A 20,860-nucleotide genomic window follows, 5' to 3' on the forward strand; every position below is an offset into this window, starting at 1 on the left:
CGGTACTGATGTGCGCATTATGAATGACACTAAAGAGTTCTGCACACCGAACGTAATGCAACACGTTGTCTTTTTCACACGAGATTGGTGCAATTAACTTTTCATCACTTCCGACGGTCATGATGTCGTACCTCTTCAAACGCCTGTAGTGAATACTCTGTTTAGGTACTGCCACCTTAGCCTCCTTCACTTCTTTCAATATATTCTCGTATTTATCGTCCGTGAGATAAAAATTATTATCTCGCTTTTTCTCCACCACTTCATTCAAGAGCTCTGAAAAACGATCTTTCATTTCCTCACTCATGATCTGACAATCAGCTAGTGCCTGTGCAGCTTTGACAAGCAGTCGGCTATGCAGCTTTGAGCAGTATGTGCGGCTTGCAAAACACTCAGGCAGTCGTCCAGCATGAGGACACAAACAGGAAGTACGCCCATTTACCCACACTGCTTGGCAAGAATACCATGTTCTTTTGTAATAGGGTTACTCAGCATTGTGTGAAAGACTGTACAACAGCACCATCTACTGGTCTAACACTGCCATTGATGAGTTAGTGATTTTCTTCAGGCAGTGATTGGGCAGCAATCTAAGAAGAGAACCCCAGGAAACTAGGACTTGAGGCAGGAGCTATTTTAGGGAGAGTGAGAGGACTGGTGCTGTGCTGACTAGACTGAGCCCAGACAGGGCTGTTGCGCTGTTTCCTTCCAGCCTTTTCTCGGAATGCGCTGTCTTCCGATTCCCCTGATCAGAGACTACGGTGCTCGGGTGGAACAGACCGTTCATGGCACCCAGCAACTCCGGCTCAGAGTTTATCTGCATATCTTTTGGTTCTACCACATTGGCGCGGCAACGGTAAATCGTGTGAGCGGTGTTAGCGTCCACCTTGCAAGGGGCCCTTGGAAAGTCTTTGGACTCTGCGCTCTACAGGAAGCTAAGTACAGGACAATTTATACACTACTACACCGGCAGCATGTGTACTTCTTGTAACTTTTTGTGAGAGGGTGCTGCGGAACACTAATACCCTAAGATTCATAGGACGTTCTCTTTTGCATATTTTAGTGTGGGGTTAGTGGTTGTATGTTAGCGTGAAGTGGGCACTTTTTGTATGATCGGATCAATAATCATAGGATAGTCAGGATTGACCTGTGTATATATAGAACGTACATACGTTAAGGATAGTCAAGATTGATATCTGTATATATAGAACATACATATGTTACAGGGTAGCAGATACCTTACAGGGTAGCAGATTTTGTTCATTGTTATTACCATATTTTCCCCATTTACTCTTATTACATTTATAAAAACTTTGAACACTGTGTCCTCCATTTCCTCGCCGTATCTGCCTAATCAGACACCTTTCCCGCGGTGGCTTACACTTTTTATTACACCCTTCTCAGCTACATTTACCAACTGCGCTTGGTTAAAGTCAGATGTTCCATCTTCACACCTGATATTTCTGACTTTTACCACGCTCGACGGTAAATGTTAACATTTACCAAGACTTCACAGGTAAAAGTCCAATTTTACTTTTCATTTTGAGCTTTTACCGACCGGTAAATCCTAGGTTTTACCGGCCTTCTGACTTTTACAGTAACATATATATAGTCAAATCACTTTACTTTCTCTCCTTGAAGATACATAAAAATAAACATATTTAGCAATGCCTATGTCAGCAAAAGTTCAATCTATCCCAATCTAAAATTATTTAACCTGCACGGTAAGCGCTGTAAAAAAAAAAATTCTGTTTTTCGGTCAGTGTACCCCACAGACAATCTAAAATGAAGCTAGTATTGATGAGAAAATCTGTCAGAGATCCTATTTGGCAGCTGGCTTGAAATTGGCAAGAAAATTACATTTTCATGAAAGTTATTCAATGCAACTTGAATGTCCTTATTATGCTCTGGGTTATCTTCAACACCAATACCATAATAAATACAGAGTGTAAAAAATAAAAATGAATACTCACCTTCCTGCTCACCTGTCCCGCTGCAGCTCATCATCTGGTCCTCTGCAATATTTGGCCTATTATTTTCTCTGTTACGCATTGTCCTTGTGGCACCCCAGGAGTCCGGTTGCCACATTGGCATTGCCTCCCTCACAGGGGGTGATACCATGCCTGAAAGCAAGGAGGGGTCCCCTTATCAGGTAACACCAGCATCCAACACTTTTCCTGGCTCCAGACCAGAAGGGGGAGCTTTAACCCTATTTCAGGGGAGCTTCCCCTTTAAATTGGGGCCCGGAGGCGGGGGTTAGGAGAGTAAGTTGAAGACGGAGGAGAGTCAATTGGAGACAGTGGAGAGTGAGTGAGAGACAAGGGAGAACCTGGGGAGGGGAGCTGTGACCAAGCTCGCCCCAGAGAAAAGCACCAGAAACCGGACACCGGAGTCCGTGTTTGCTCAGGTACTGAAGTCCCGGCAGCTAAATCCGGAGGGCAGGAGACTGCAGGTCTCCTGGCCCCACCAAACACCCGGCGGCTCAGCAGCATACTAGAGCCCGGAGCCGCCACGAAGGAGCGTCACCTGTAAAAGGCTCAAGCTGCCTGCCATATGGGCTAGGGTTTAACGATCACTCAGGAAAGATTGCCGCAGCATAGCTTTAGGCAGCAGGGACAAAGAGGACAGCGCAGAAGGAAGACCTCATCATGTCATTGTGACGTCAGAGGCCTGCTCAGTGCCAGAAGCCTCAGAGGATAGAAGACACTGGACAGAGCAGAGGATTGGACAGTGGTTATGCATCAGCTGTCAGACAGATGATGGCAAAATGAGAATCACATTTTGTAATCCCTTTCCTTGTCTGCTACAATTCAGAGAACTGGAGGATGGCCGGCAACCATTTTGCTGAAATATCAAAAAGCAAGTGGCAGTAAATTCAGATTATGGAGAATCCAATTTTCTGGGAGAATTCTAGGCAAATTAAATTCACATTGAACAAGTTAAGTAATCTCTAAAAGTATAAAAGTAGTTTAAACCTCATATGTATTTAGAATGTAGAATGTAAGCCCACAAGGGCAGGGTCCTCCTCCCTCCGTACCAGTCTATCATTGTTAGTTTGTTTACTGTAAGTGAGATCTGTATTCTGTATGTAGCCCCTTCTTATGTACAGCACCATGGAATCAATGGTGCTATATAAATAAATATAATATCAATATGTATTTCAAAATGGTACTAATAAAAACAAGCCCTCACACAGCTACATTGGAAGAAAAAGTTAAAAAGTTACAGGTCTAAAAAAATGTGAGACAGATCACATATTTTCTTTAAAAATGTCTTAATTTTTTTTACAACTTAAATAAGAAAAACTATAGAATTTTGATATTGCCAAAATACGCACTGACCTGAAAAATCATGTTGGCAGGTATTTTTACCCCAAACCAGAGCCATAAAAACAAATCCCCCAAAAATTGTATTTTTCAACCTTTCACTGCATTCAGATTTTTTCCCCATTTTTCAGTATATTTTATGGTAAAATAAGGATATGATTAAAAACTACAAGTCATCCTACAGGAAACAAGCCCATATATGGCTATGTCAGTAGAAAAATATAAAAGTTATGGCTCTTCTGTTTTGGTTTTTTATTTCTAATAATATTTTTATGTATGCTAGTAAAATGTGCCTGGTATTCCCTAACAGGCTTTTATAAAAGACCATCCTGGAGAAATTTGTCTTGTGCTGGGCAGATTTCATAATGTCCCTTCCCCCTTCTTAAACAGTACCATGATCAGTCCACTACAATGACATTGCCATGTGGATCGGCTCCATCTCATGCTACACATTCCTAACATCAGTCCCTGGAGTAAAAATGCTTTGCCACCAGAAAAAATGAGTAATAATAATGTACACATACAGTACAGACCAAAAGTTTGGACACACCTTCTCATTTAAAGATTTTTCTGTATTTTCATGACTATGAAAATTGTACATTCACACTGAAGGCATCAAAACTATGAATTAACACATGTGGAATTATATACTTAACAAAAAAGTGTGAAACAACTGAAAATATGTCTTATATTCTAGGTTCTTCAAAGTAGCCACTTTTTGCTTTGATGACTGCTTTGCACACTCTTGGCATTCTCTTGATGAGCTTCAAGAGGTAGTCACCGGAAATGGTCTTCCAACAATCTTGAAGGAATTCCTCCATTCTGTCAGTCCATGAAAATCGGACTGAACTTGGATGTCATACAAGTGCAGTCAGATTTTTTCCATGGACTCATTGACTTGCATGGCTGAATGCAAATACGATTTACTGATGCAAATCGTGCATACTGTGATTTTCTCTTTGGACTGAGAGGAATGACCTACTGCAGGATGGAGCTGTGAAGAGCGGTTGAAAAGAGATAGCTACTGCAGGATGGGGCTGTATATAAAGGTGCTGAGAGGAGGTGATGTGAAACTACAAATGTTGCTTTTTTATGTATATGATAGATTATCCTTTTGTCATATGCATCAACAGAGCATCATTTGCACTTTCCCATCACTGATCTCTTAGCAACAGGCACAAACACAGCTCAGCACTGCCTAGTAATCACCATATGTTGTGGAGTATTGAAGGAGAGTATGAATGTTGTAAAACCACACAGATAGCTATGTTACAGGAGATAAAAAAAGCCAGGCAGGATACTGCGTGTACACAGAAGCATAAGGTGAATTCTACACTTAAATTAGCTTGATGATAACTCAGGGAAGGAGCACACAGAAGAGGGAGGGGTCGGCAGCACTGAGGAGAAGCAAGGTGCAAGAAACAAATGTTAGAATTTTTATGTTTGCTTAGTCTGTAGATTACCAATAAATATGCATTTTATGAGCAGAGTGAAAAATAATGTGATTGTGGAAATTGCCCTTTAAGCGATATTACTTATTTGTTGCAATGTCGGATCCTTAAACAACCTCTTAATGGCAGCTTGTAAAACAAATTGTGGTCTGATGCAATCCTTACACCTTTGTTAGTCATCCTTTTTGAAAATACTTCTGTTTGTACTACTGTAAATCCTGTGCCTTTGACAATAAGGCCGTTGACCCATATGCTTGCCATGGGGACTCTATATTATTAATTTGCCATGTGCCCAGACTTGTTACAAAACCAGTAAGATATATATCATTATGTTGTATCCTTTGACCCTTCCGATGAGATGCAATTTATTGCTGGTACATTGCAGCTGACTTACATTTCAGTTGTTCAATTATAATACTGAATGTCATCGTCATTCCGCAGAGGTTAATGGTGACATTGAACAAGTCATAGGTGTATTTTGAGGATTATTTTCTGACATTTCATTAGAACTTGTTAACATATACACTGTTTAAAAACAAATAAATGTAATGATTCACATTTATCTGCATACAGACTTGTTATCAACGGAACATCAATCAGTCTAATCATGAAAAAAAAGAGATATTGTTGTTTGCCGAGAGACTAAGAGGCGCCAGCTACAAATCAAGGAATCTGGCAATAGTAGCAAGAATAAGCATGATGCAATATTAATGCTCTACTAAACCTAAACAACAAATTGTCTCACATAAAACTGTACTAATGTCATTCATGGAAAAGTTTCCATCCTTAATTATATACTTTACAATGTAAGCCTGCAGGCAGCCCATCTGGGAGCCCGTTGAAAAGCATGTTCACCCGCACACCAACTTAGACCAAAAAATATTCTATACTTAATATAAAAAAATACAACCAATATACAGTAACAATAAAAAAATACAACCAATATACAGTAACAATAAAAATACAACCAATATACAGTAACAATAAAAAAATACAACCAATATACAGTAACAATAAAAATACAACCAATATACAGTAACAATAAAAAAATACAACCAATATACAGTAACAATAAAAATGCAATCTACATACAGTAACAATAAAACGTAAAACACAACCAATAGGAGATGCCAAGTAACTGATTTCCCAGTGGCACGTTGACATCCAGCTGTACTCTAAATTGATCTACAATTAGTGTCCCAATGTGACATCAGATATTTAGCTACACTCAAAAGTAACTGACCACAAATACAGAAGCACAAAGCTTAGCAGGGATAACATTCAAAAACTTGCCGGGCACAAAAAGCAGCAAAACAGTCTCAAATGACTCACGGACCCCACACCAGCCAATAATAAATGTGCCTACATATCAATTAGATGCTTAAACTAGTTATCCAACCTTTACTTTTTTTTTAAATTTAGTGAAAAATTTATAAAATAGGAATACTAAAAACACTTACTCCAAAAGGTCAGCATGTGACCATAGCTATCACATGCTATAATACTGGGTTGGTGCCATGATGCCAGTAGTGTGGCACGTAACCCCTGAGGTCTCTGATTGGCTGCAGTGCTTACTTGTTGGTCATTTGTAAACAAGACTGGGAGGACTATCGAGCCATCAGCACCAGACTGTCAGGAGAAAAATTGGTGAGTATAGAAAAATGTATAACATTTATAGCTTTTTTGGTTTGTTTGTATTTTTCAGATAAAAGTTGGATAACTCATTTAATTGCTTTTTATCAAGTATCCTACAGTCAGTAACACTACTTTACACAGTCTGGCATCCATCAGGGTGCCTTGCAATTGTCAATCTTGAGTATTGCAAATTTATTGGATATTTGAATGCTGGAACATCTTTTTTTAACTCTAATTTGTGCTATTCCGCTAAAATCTTTCTCATGAAAATATATGAATAAATTAGTTTTAACTGGGCTTTACCACTCTCCTTGTCAACACAGTTTGTACCTTCCTAGCCTAAGGGCTCATGCAGCCATCTGTGGATCTCGATTCGATCACAGAACACAATGCAGGGACTGGCCGCGGGCCTCCTGACCAGAGCATGACAGCTTCATGTATTTCTATAAGGCTGTCACGCTCAGGTTTGGAGACCCATGGTCATTCCGTGCATTGCGATCTGTGATCAGCCCAAAATCCATGCATGTCTTCATGAGTCCTAACTCTGTCAGCACTGATTAGGCAGCAATGTTAACACCCAATTGTAAATTTTTTAATACAGGCAGAGACGCCGTCCCTCTCACCTCCCCGCTCCCCGCGCGGCGTCAACCTGAGCTCCTCTTCCTACTGCTGCCGGCGTGCGCAGCTTCCCGGGCACTGTGCTTAGGGAGCACGCGCGCTCCCTCTCTCTTAAAGGGGCCGCGCGCGTCGTCCTAAGGAGTCCCCGGCCAATAGCCAAGGGTCCTCCCATATGTAAGGCACCTCCTCCAAAATGGAGGTGCCCGAGCAAAAGTTGATGCACAGCATACTTACCTCTGCTTTAGCCCTCAGGCCCAGTTGCCAGCCTGACTACTGTTCCAGTCCGCCAGTCTGACTACTCTCCAGCCCGTCAGTCCGCCTGCTTACCAGGAAGCACCTGCCAGTTACCTGCCTGCTACCTGCCGTGCCTGCTAGCCCGCTCACCTGGGAGCACTCGCCTGTTACCTGCCTGTTATCTGTTAGCCTACCTGGAGGCTCCTGCTGTCACTTGCCGTGACCACCCGCCTGCTAACCTAGAGACTTCAGCCTGCTTGGCCGTCACTTGCCATAGCCTACCTGAAGGCTCCTGCTGTTACTTGCCGTGACCATCTGCCTGTTACCTTGAGACTTCAACCCGCTCTACCGTCACGTGCCGTGACCACCTGTCAACTATCCAGAGACTTCTGCCTGCCTGTTGTGTCCATCCGCTATATCGGTCAGTCCCAGTCTGCTGATCCGTGGGAGCCACCTGCTCTCTCACAAGGTCGTCCCCAGAGTAGCACCTGGTCCCTCTGCTCGGTCCCTCCCTGGTCACGGAGTCGTTAGCCGCCGCACGACTAGGGTCGGTCTGAGTTGATACTTAGTTACGCCCCTCTGGGTCCCTCCTTGCACCGCGGCACAGAGGTTCCACAACCCGGATCCGTAACGACAAAGAGACTGCACAGCACAAAATTTGCAGAAAAGATGCTTTAGAATTGGTATTTATTCATAAATGCATGTATTTACGAAAAAATCAATTTCGTTAGAGCTGACAAGTTTTCTTCAACAGTTTTAAGAAAATCTATTACCAGATATCAAATTACTAATTGTATTAAATATTTTCTAGACCAGGCATATTTATACCAAATAAGGCTGATATACTTACTTTGAAAACCCATGCTAGAATATCTGTATAATCCTGAAATCAAATTGAGGATTGACCCTATGCTTATTTTAATATCAGAGAGGAAAATCTTAAAAAAATGATTATACACCTATTCTGATATGGATTTTCAAAGTAAGTACAACAGTCTCATCTGGTGTTAGAGATCTATATAAAATTGTATGTAGTTTGCACTGTAAAATCTAGTGACAGATCATCTTTTAAAGATCTCGACCCATTTAATCTCCCTTTACTGTAACCCCTGCAGATAAACATTGCTTCCACTGGCTGAAAGAACTACTTGAATTGCTATCATCAGTTTTGACAGACTCCCAAAGAGTTCACATAGACATTTGTGAGTGGTATTATTCGTGTCTGGTATTCTTATCACTACACGTGGCATAGAAAATGAACAACGCAACCTTCCATGTTAAGTAAAACCCAGACTTCTTCTGAAATTATATGCCTCATAACTATTGCTGATTTTTAGACTTCATACAATTTCTGCATGCTTATTCCTAATAGTAGCCATAAATCACAACGGATCTTAAAAAGGAAGGAATTTCTTGTAGAACATGACTTTTCTATGAGAAATGAATAAAAGCAATATTGAATTCATTTTAAATCCTATAAGCTTCTCTGATTTATTCAATGGCTCACATACTGCTGAGCGCTAATAGGTTCTCCACTCCCACTGGATCAGCAATTTGCAACTATTTCAAATTATTTCAAGCATCTGATTAAAAAATGAAATGGGCATCACATGGAAATTTCTTTTGGCTTTTAGGTATTACGCAGGAAAATTCTGAATTTTTCTAACTATGGAGGTAGTCCAGTGTGTAATCTATTCATGTGGCCACATTTATATTATCTGTAATTACAGTGGCTTCAGCAAACATTTTTTTGTATAATGAAAAGTTACACAATTTTTCAATGTATTTAATTGTATTAAATTGTAATGGTTTTAAAAATCGCTGCTTGCTATCAATAGGAAACTTAATTGGATGAAAATTTGTCCTGCTCATGTGTAGGATATAGAGGTGCAGGACCTTTAATAAATAACAATAAATGGTTCTGTTTAATAAAAGCAAATAAAGATCTTGAAATCTATGGGGAACTATGCAGAAAGTATAGGGCAAAGTTGTACGTGATCAAGTCACCAGTTTTCCTAGGGATGCAATGTGAGACAGTGTCAGGGTTAAGGTTAGTGTCACTTGTAGGGTTCTGCAGGGTTCTGTTTAGTGTTTACTATGAGGGTTAATGGCTTTGTCTTTGTAGGGTTATTCCAAACTCACTCAGTCGAGATACCTATCGGGTTTTATTCAGTGATGGCATTCAAAGTTTCATCAACAAGTTCCTTAATGCAAAATGGCAGACAAGTGGCGAAGTAAAAGTGTTGAAGATGTATCGGAACCCCTTCTGAAGATCTGCTGTAAAACATGTCTTTGAGTGTGATGCATTTTGCTGTTTTAATTGTGATTTGATATGTGTATTGTGCTATGGTTGAGCTATTGGACTAACAAGAGGTATAATATTGCTACAGGCCACAAGTGGAAAGTGTGCAGAGATTGAGAGAGATAGTTAAAGTGGAGAACGGTGTTACAGAAGTCAGTTACCATCTAACAGCCAGAGTGCAGAGGTAGAAAGGAAGTTAAAGTGACACACATTGACCCGTGTGACTAATATACAAGGAAGACCCTCCACTTTCTGTGAGTACCTGCAGTGGCATAAAGAGAGCTGATAGAAGAGTGATTCTCGTAGGCAGTTAGTGAGGAGTGGGCTACTGACAATTTGTAAAGCCAGTCCTGGAGGATTAAGTTGAATCTTTATCTGACCAGGAAATAACATGAGATACTGAACCACAGTGAGGGATATTGGCAGTGATAAAAGAAGAACTCTGTTACTCTGCAACTGTCCTGAACATCATTGTTATGCCATTTGTAAAGAAACTAAGATATCTGCCTTATGCAGAAGAATTGGTTAAAGAAATGCATGCCATTTACCAGATGTTGGGAAACATTTTCAAGAATTCAAGTACAGTACAGGTGTTTTTAACTATTTAAAACGGTTGTCGGCCTCTCTGATTCGGCGCATGAATTTAAGGTCCCGTTTCTATTATAACACTTGTGGACTAAAAAGGGGTAAGCAACAAGCCTCACAAAACATGCACACACTCAGGGGTACCATAGCAGGGTGTATAAGGGCACGAGAGTCACCACTGACCAGTGGCATGGGATTTCAATCCTTTCGACTGCGCCAATTCAGGTGTAAGGGACAGGATCGACCAGTGGTTACTCTCGTGTCCCTATTCACCCTGCTACTGTACCCCTGAGTTTGTGCAAGCTTTGTGGGGGCTTTTTGCTTACCCCTTTTTAGGCCACAAGTGTTATAATGGAATGGGGTCCTTGTACATCTGAATTGGCATAGTTGACATCAAAATGCTGTGCAGATTTTTTTTTTTTAGGAAGACATATGGTGCAGTGATGATGGCACCTGTATACAGTGCCAATATGGCAGATGGTGTTGCTGTGAAGAAAGAGGATACCAACCATCATTGGAGTAGAGGATGCGGTAGAACGGGAAGATTTTGCCACCCTGTTAGGAATGCTGCCCAAAGAAGAGAATCCCCTGTAAATAAAGCCCATCCCACTGTGGGAGGAACCCGCCGATGGAAGGCACGATGAAAAAGTCGGCCTACGGGAGGTGAATGGAGAGCAAAGGAGAATTGGCTGAGTGGCGCGACTATAATGGCTAGTAGAGAAAGCTTTGTCGGTACAGTATTGGAGAAAAGTAGGGGGACTGAAGTCGGCTGGATCCAGTGATTTAGGCAGTTTCAGTGCAGTGCTTACAAGCTCTTAAGCTCTTCTCTTCCTCTTCATTATGTATACATCCGAAGGAGAGAGCGACCCAAGCACTGATTGGGTGCCGGACTCACATGTTTTTATTTTCACCGGGGCTAACATTCAAATTGAAAAGGGCTTGTACTAGCACTGTATGACCCATTTAACTCTGTAAAGCACCTTATGACACCTAAATCTGATCTTTTAATTAGCCAACCTGGCGCAATGTCATATGTGTATCATGCTGCAATGATGGTGTTACATCAGACCGGCTAATCAAAAAATGAGCTGCAAATGCTGTCAGGGAGGAAGTAGTTTGCAGGGCTCCTGTCTAGTGGCAGCGGAATTGGGACCTGGCTGCTGGACCAAGCTCCTGTGAATTTATTCACTAATCTCTATCCGCTATCATTATTAACCCCTTAAAGAATTTTTCATTTTTGCGCTTTAGTTTTATCCTCCCCTTATTGCAATAGCCATAACTTTTTTGCTTTTCTGTCCACATAGTGGTGTGAAGGCTTAAAATGTTTTGGGACAAGTTGTACATTTGAATGACACCATCCATTTTATCATGTGATGCACGGGAAAGCGTAAAAAAAAAATCCAGTTGAGGCAAAATAACAAAACAAGCGCAATTTCACAGTTTTTTGGGGGGTATTTGTATTTTATTTACAGTGCTCATTTAACAGTAAACTAACTTGGCAATATGATTATTCAGGTCAGTATGATTACAGAGATACCAAACATGCATAGTTTTATTTTGTTTAAGTGGTTAAAAAAAATTCCGAAATTTGTAAAAAAAATAAAAATTTTGCTTGCGTCACCATTTTTCGAGAGCCGTAACATTCTCAATTTACAAGATATGGAGTCTTATTTTTGCACACTGAGCCAATGTTTTTAATTTTGGGGTAGATACGATGTTTTGATCACCTCTAATTACATTTTTATGTGTTGTTGCGATAGCCCAAAAAAACACTGTTAATTTTTTTTCCTCGTTATGCTATTTACTAATTGAATTCATTCATTTTATAATTTGAAAGATCAGACCTTTATGAATGTAGCGATACCCAGGCCCGTATTTGCCACTAGGCACCCGAGGTCTTGTACGGGGAATGCACCTGAGCAAGGAAAACTTTTTTTTATATACTCACTTCTTTCTTGCCATCCTTCTGTAACTGTGGAAAAGAAGGTGGGAGAGTTCACGGGGCGGAGGATGCTTCACAGACTGACTGCAACTGGGGCTTGAGAAGAGCAGGAGAGAAACTTTGTTCTAATTGGTGGATGAGCAGTCAGTGAGCTGCTGCTCCACCAATCAGAGCAAAGAATACTGACATTAGCACCGCTGAGGTAAAGAAGAGACAGCTGCTTGCAGTGCTTTATCTTCATGGTATTTGTGCTTCACTCTTCACATTGATGGGTGTTTGATTATTGGGAGAGGAAGGAGGGAGGTGACTATGAGCACTGATCTATGAGATTTGTGCAGAGCAGGAGAGGAATCCACTGGGAATGCACATAGGCTGCAGGAGCTGACCAGCTGCAAGACCTTCTGCACCAGTAATTCCAGGACCTTTCAGGTCATGTGACTGATCACATGACTTGAAAGGTGCTTGACTTAATCAAGTGGAAGGTCCTGCAAATGCTTGACTCCTGCAGCCTCCATAGAGGTACCAATCAGGAACTGCAGGATGTGGAAATGTATAGTGTGTGTGTATTGCTATTGTGTGTGTGTATTGTGTGTATATATGTGCATGCAGCAGAGCTCTGTGTGTATATGTGCATGTAGCAAAGCTGTGTGTGTCGTTATGTGCATGTAGCAGAGCTGTGTGTATATGTGCATGTAGAAGAGCTGTGTGTATCTGTGTTTGCATTTAGCAGAGCTGTTTGCATGTGTGTATATGTGGATGTAGCAGAGCTGTGTGTGTTTGTTGCTATGTGCATGTAGCAGAGCTGTGTGAAGGGCCGGCATCAGCGCCCGGTGCACCCAGGCAAGTGCCGGGGCCCTGAGCCGGCTGTGTGTATATGTGCATGTAGCAGAGCTGTGTGTATCTGTGTTTGCATTTAGCAGAGCTGTTTGTATGTGTGTATATGTGCATGTAGCAGAGCTGTGTATGTCATGTGCATGTAGCAGAGCTGTGTGAAGGGCCGGCATCAGCACCCGGAGCACCCGGGCAAGTGCCGGGGCCCTGAGCAGGCGGGGGGGCCCACTCCCCGTCGGGCACCCCGGTTTGCTAAGGGACCCGTGAGCGGTGCGGTGCCAGTGTCAGCACCCGCTTCCCCCCGCTTGCTCAGGGCCCCGGCACAATACTTACCTCTCCCCGTGCCTCCGCAGCAGCTCCGGTCTCTTCCGTGGCTGCTGCACTGTGACGACTCAGGTCAGAGGGCGCGATGACGTCTTTACACCACACTCTCTCCTGAGCCATCACAGGCAGCGTAGAGTGGGAAGACGCCGGCGTGGGTGAGGAATCTGGAGCAGCGGCCGCAGGTGAGTAGTGAGGTGAGTATTTGATTTTTTTTTATATGTATGGAGGCATGGGGCATTATATGGTGGGGGGGGGACAAGTGACAACATGCATGGGGCATTATATGGGGGGGAGGACAAGTGACATCCTGCATGGGGCATTATATGGGGGGAGGATGTGACGTCCTGCATGGGGCATTATGTGGTGGGGGGGACAAGTGACATCCTGCATAGGGCATTATATGGGGGGGACAAGTGACAACCTGCATGGGGCATTATATGGGGGGAGGACAAGTGACATCCTGCATGAGGAGTTATATGGGGGGGAGTGATATCCTTGATGGGGCATTATATGGTGGGGGGCACAAGTGACATCCTGCATGGGGCATTACATGGGTGGGGAACAAGAGACATCCTGCTTGGGGCATTATATGGGGGGGACAAGTGACATCCTGCATGGGGCATTATATGGGGGGAGAGGTGACATCCTGCATGGGGCATTATATGGGGGAGAGGTGACATCCTGCATGGCGCATTTTATGGGGGGAGAGGTGACATCCTATATAGGGCATTATATGGGGGGAGAGGTGACATCCTGAATGGGGCATTATAAGGGGGGGGAGAGGTGACATCCTGCATAGGGCATTATATGGGGGAGAGGTGACATCCTGTATAGGGCATTATATGGGGGGAGAGGTGACATCCTGCATGGGGCATTATAAGGGGGGAGATGTGACATCCTGCATGGGGCATTATATGGGGGGGAGGTGACATCCTGCATAGGGCATTATATGGGGGGAGAGGTGACATCCTGCATAGGGCATTATATGGGGGGTAAGGTGACATCCTGCATGTGGCATTATATGGGGGGGACAAGTGACATTCTGCATAGGGCATTATATGGGGGGAGAGGTGACATCCTGCATAGGGCATTATATGGGGGGTAAGGTGACATCCTGCATGTGGCATAATAAGGGGGGGTGACATCCTGAATGGGGCATTATATGGGGGGGAGAGGTGACATCCTGCATTGGGCATTATATGGGGGCGAGAGGTGACATCCATCATAATGCAATATATAGGGGGAGAGGTGATATCCTGCATAAGGCATTATATGGGGGAGAGGTGACATCCTTCATGGAGCATTATATGGGGGGGTGACATCCTGCATAGGGCATTATATGGGGGGTGACATCCTGCATGGGACATTATAAGGGGGGAGAGGTGACATCCTGCATGGGGCATTATATGGTGGGGGGACAAGTGACATCCTGCATGGGGCATTATATGGGGGGGACAAGTGACATTCTGCATAGGGCATTATATGGGGGGAGAGGTGACATGATGCATATGGCATTATATGGGGGGTAAGGTGACATCCGGCATGTGGGATTATAAGGGGGGGAGAGGTGACATCCTGCATGGGGCATTATATGGGGGGGAGGTGACATCCTGCATCGGGCATTATATGGGGGCGAGAGGTGACATCCTGCATAATGCATTATATGGGGGAGAGGTGACATCCTGCATGGGGCATTATATGGTGGGGGGGACAAGTGACATCCTGCATGGGGCATTATATGGGGGGACAAGTGACATTCTGCAAAGGGCATTATATGGGGTTAGAGGTGACATCCTGCATAGGGCATTATATAGGGGGAGAGGTGACATCCGGCATGGGGCATTATATGGGGGGTGACATCCTGCATGGGGCGTTATATGGGGGGGTGATATCCTGAATGGGGCATTATATGGGGGGAGAGGTGACATCCTGCATGAGGCATTATATAGGGGGGAGAGGTGACATCCTGCATTGGGCATTATATGAGGGGGTGACATCATGCACGGGGAATTATATGGAGGGAGAGGTGACAACCTGCATAGTGCATTATATGGGGGGAGGGATGACATCCTGCATGGGGCATTATATGGGGGGAGAGGTGACTTCCTGCATGGGGCATTATATGGGGGGAGAGGTGACATCCTGCATGGGGCATTATATGGGGGGGCATACTGCATGAGGCATTATATGGGGGGAGAGGTGAAATCCTGTTTGGGGCATAATATGGGGGGGAGAGGTGACATCCTGAATTGGGCATTATTTGGGGGGAGGTGACATCCTGCATGGGGTATTATATGGGGTGGGTGACATCCTGCATGGGGCATTATATGAGGAGGGAGAGGTGACATCCTGCATGAGGCATTATATGGGGGGAGAGGTGACATCCTGTATTGGGCATTATATGGGGGGAGGTGACATCCTGCATGGGGCATTATATAGGGGGGAGAGGTGACATCCTGCATGGGGCATTATGTGGGGGTGAGAGGTGACATCCTACATAATGAATTATAAGGGGGGAGAGGTGACATCCTGCATAATGCATTATATGAGGGAGAGGTGACATCCTGCATGGGGCATTTTATGGGGGAGAGGTGACATCCTGCATAGTGCATTATATGGGGGGGAGAGGTGACATCCTGCATGGGGCATTATAAGGGGGGGAGAGGTGACATCCTGCATGGGGCATTATATGGGGGAGAGATGACATCCTGCATGGGGCATTATATGGGGGGTGACATCCTGCATGAGGCATTATATGGGGGGAGAGATTACATCCTTCTTGGGGCATTATATGGGGGGAGAGGTGGCATCCTGCATGGGGCATTACATGGGGGGGAGTGGTGACATCCTAAATGGGGCATTATATGGGGGGAGAGGTGACATCCTGCATGGGGCATTATATAGGGAGGAGAGGTGACATCCTGCATTGGGCATTATATGAGGGGGTGACATCATGCACGGGGAATTATATGGAGGGAGAGGGGACAACCTGCATAGTGCATTATATGGGGGGAGGGGTGACATCCTGCATGGGGCATTATATTGGGGGAAAGGTGACTTCCTGCATGGGGCATTATATGGGGGGAGAGGTGACATCCTGCATGGGGCATTATATGGGGGGGGCATACTGCATGAGGCATTATATGGGGGGAGAGGTGAAATCCTGTTGGGGCATTATATGGGGTGGAGAGTTGACATCCTGAATTGGGCATTATTTGAGGGGAGGTGACATCCTGCATGGGGTATTATATGGGGTGGGTGACATCCTGCATGGGGCATTATATGAGGAGGGAGAGGTGACATCCTGCATGAGGCATTATATGGGGGGGAGAGGTGACATCCTGTATGGGGCATTATATGGGGGGAGGTGACATCCTGCATGGGGCATTATATAGGGGGGAGAGGTGACATCCTGCATGGGGCATTATATGGAGGGGAGAGGTGACATCCTACATGGGGCATTATAAGGGGGGGTGACATCCTGCATGGGGCATTATGTGGGGGTGAGAGGTGACATCCTACATAATGCATTATAAGGGGGAGAGGTGACATCCTGCATAGGGCATTATAGGGGGGGACATATTGCATCGGACATTATATGGGGGCTAGAGGTGACATCCTGCTTAATGCATTATACGGAGGGAGAGTTGAAATCCTGCGTAGTGCATTATATGGCGGGGGAGAGGTGACATCTTGCAACGGGCATTATATGGGGGTGAGAGGTGACATTCTGCACAATGCATTATATGGGGGAGAGGTGACATCCTGCATGGGGCATTTTATGGGGGGACAGGTGACATCCTGCATAGTGTATTATATGGGGGGGAGAGGTGACATAATGCACGGGGCATTATAAGGGGGGGAGAGGTGACATCCTGCATGGGGCATTATATGGGGGGTGACATCCTGCATGAGGCATTATATGGGGGGAGAGATTACATCCTTCTTGGGGCATTATATGGGGGGAGAGGTGGCATCCTGCATGGGGCATTATATGGGGGGAGTGGTGACATCCTAAATGGGGAATTATATGGGAGGGGGAGAGGTGACATCCTGTATGGGGCATTTTAAGGGGGGAAATGGTGACATCCAGCTTGGTGCATTATATGGTGGGAGAGGTGCCATCCTGCATGGGGCATTATATGGGGGTGACATCCTGCATGGGGCATTATATGGGGGGAGAGGTGACATCCTGCATAGGGCATTATATGGGGGGAGAGGTGACATCCTGCATGGGGCATTATATGGTGGGGATGTGACATCCTGCATGGGGCATTATATAGCGGGGAGAGGTGACATCCTACATGGGGCATTATATGGGGGGTAGGTGACATCCTGCATGGGGCATTATATAGGGGGGAGAAGTGACATCCTGCATGGGGCATTATATGGAGGGGAGAGGTGACATCCTGCATGGGGCATTATTTTGGGACCAGTATTCTGAATGGAGCGTTATAAGGGGGCCAGTGTCCTCTATGGAGCATTATATGGGGGCCAGTATCCTGTAAGGAGCATTATATGGGGAACAGTCTCCTGTATGGAGCATTATATGGGGACCAGTATCCTGTATGGAGCGTTATATGGGGACGAGTATCAAGTATGGAGCATTATATGGGGACAAGTATCCTGTATGGAGCATTATATGGGGACCAATATCCTGTATGGAGCGTTATATGGGGACCAGTATCCTGTATGGAGTGTTTTATGGGGACCAGTATTCTGCATGGAGCAATATATGGGGCCCATAATACTGTATGGGGGACTATACTGTCCGGTCTGAGCTGTGAGCTGCGAGGATTCGCCGGTTTCTGAGCTATTATAGAATTTACAATTGATTTCAATCATGTAATGTAAGAAGTGAAATCTTCGGCATTGAACTATATATTTATTTCTCTGCTGTATCTGTGCATAATGAATCGTGGTATGTGTTAAAGGGGCCCACTGAGACTCTTTTGCCCAGGGCCCACAAAACCTGGAGCCAGCCCTTGTTCTGTTTGTCTGTATGTGCATGTAGCAGCGCTGTTTGTATGTGTGTATAATGGGGGGAGAGGTGACATCCTGCATGGGGCATAATAAGGGGGGGAGAGGTGACATCCTGCATGGGGCATTATATGGGTGGTGACATTCTGCATGAGGCATTATATAGGTGGAGAGGTGACATCATCCTTGGGGCATTATATGGGGGGGAGAGGTGACATCCTGCATGGGAAATTATGTGGGGGGGTTGACATCCTGCATTTGGAATTATATGGGGGGGAAGAGGTGACATCCTGCATGGGGCATTTAAAGGGGGTGGGAGGAGACACCCTGCATGGGGCATTATATGGGGGGAGAGGTGACATCCTGCATGGGGCATTATATGGGGGGGTGACATCCTGCATGGGGCATTATATGGGGGGGAGAGGTGACATCCTGCATGGGGCATTATGTGGGGGGGAGAGGTAACATCCTGCATTGGGCATTATATGGGGGGAAGAGGTGACATCCTGCATGGGACTTTAAAAGGGGGGGAGAGGTGACATCCTGCAAGGGGCATTATATGGGGGGAGAGGTGACATCCTGCATGGGGCATTACATGGGGGGTGACATCCTGCATGGGGCATTATATGGGGGAGAGGTGACAACCTGTTTGGGGCATTATATGGGGGGGTGGTGACATACTGCATGTGGATATTTTATGGGGGGTCACATCCTGCATGGGGTATTATATGACGGGGTCAGGTGACATCCTGCATGGGGCATTATATGGGGGGGGTGACATCCTGCATGGGGCATTATATGGGGGGGAGAGGTGACATCCTGCATGGGGCATTATGTGGGGGGGAGAGGTAACATCCTGCATTGGGCATTATATGGGGGGAAGAGGTGACATCCTGCATGGGACTTTAAAAGTGGGGGAGAGGTGACATCCTGCATGGGGCATTATATGGGGGGAGAGGTGACATCCTGCATGGGGCATTATATGGGGGGGTGACATCCTGCATGGGGCATTATATGGGGGAGAGGTGACAACCTGCATGGGGCATTATATGGGGAGGGAGGTGACATCCTGCATTGGGCATGATATGAGGGGGTGACATCCTGCACGGGAAATTATATGGAGGGAGAGGTGACAACCTGCATAGTGCATTATTTGGGGAGAGAGGTGTCATCCTGCATAGGGCGTTATGTGGGGGGGGAGAGGTGACATCCTGCTTGGGGCATTATATGGGGGGAGAGGTGACATCCTGCATGGGGCATTATTTGGGGGGAGGTGACATCCTACATGGGGTATTATATGTGGGGTGACATCCTGCATTTGGCATTATTTGAGGAGAGAGAGGTGAAATCCTGCATGAGGCATTATATGGGGGGAGAGGTGACATCCTGTATGTGGCATTATATGGAGGGAGGTGATATCCTGCATGGGGCATTATATAGGGGGGAGATGTGACATCCTGCATGGGGCATTATAAGGGGGGTGACATCCTGCATGGGGCATTGTATGGGGGGGGAGAGGTGACATCCTGCATCGGGCATTATATGGGGGAGAGAGGTGACATCCATCATAATGCAATATATGGGGGGAGAGGTGATATCCTGCATAAGGCATTATATGGGGGAGAGGTCACATCCTTCATGGAGCATTATATGGGGGGGTGACATCCTGCATAGGGCATTATATGGGGGGTGACATCCTGCATGGGGCATTATAAGGGGGGAGAGGTGGCATCCTGCATGGGGCATTATATGGTCAGGGGACAAGTGACATCCTGCCTGGGGCATTACATGGGAGGGGGGACAAGTGACATTCTGCATAGGGCATTATGTGGGGGGAGAGGTGACATCCTGTATATGGCATTATATGGGGGGTAAGGTGACATCCTGCATGTGGGATTATAAGGGGAGAGAGGTGACATCCTGCATGGGGCATTATATGGGGGGGAGGTGACATCCTGCATCGGGCATTATATGGGGGCTAGAGGTGACATCCTGCATAATGCATTATATGGGGGAGAAGTGACATCCTGCATAGGGCATTATATGGGGGGAGAGGTGACATCCTGCATGGGGCATTATATGGGGGGGAGGTGACATCCTGAATCGGGCATTATATGGAGGCAAGAGGTGACACCATGCATAATGCATTATATGGGGGAGAGGTGACATCCTGCATAGGGCATTATATGGGTGCGAGAGCTGACATCCTGCATAATGCATTATATGGGGGAGAGGTGACATCCTGCATGGGGCATTATATGGTGGGGGGGACAAGTGACATCCTGCATGGGGCATTATATGGGGGGACAAGTGACATTCTGCATAGGGCATTATATGGGGTAAGAGGGTACATCCTGCATAGGGCATTATATGGGGGAGAGGTGACATCCTGCATGGGGCATTATATGGGGGGTGACATCCTTCATGGGGCATTATATGGGGGGGTGATATCCTGCATGGGGCATTATATGGGGGAAGAGGTGACATCCTGCATGGGGCATTATATAGGGGGGAGAGGTGACATCCTGCATTGGGCATTATATGAGGGGGTGACATCATGCACGGGGAATTATATGGAGGGAGAGGTGACAACCTGCATAGTGCATTATATGGGGGGAGAGGTGACATCCTGTATGGT

This window comes from Phyllobates terribilis, unplaced genomic scaffold, assembly GCF_046119375.1.
Source record: "Phyllobates terribilis strain yellow unplaced genomic scaffold, ASM4611937v1 Scaffold_4__5_contigs__length_816908805, whole genome shotgun sequence".
Lineage (NCBI taxonomy): Eukaryota > Metazoa > Chordata > Amphibia > Anura > Dendrobatidae > Phyllobates > Phyllobates terribilis.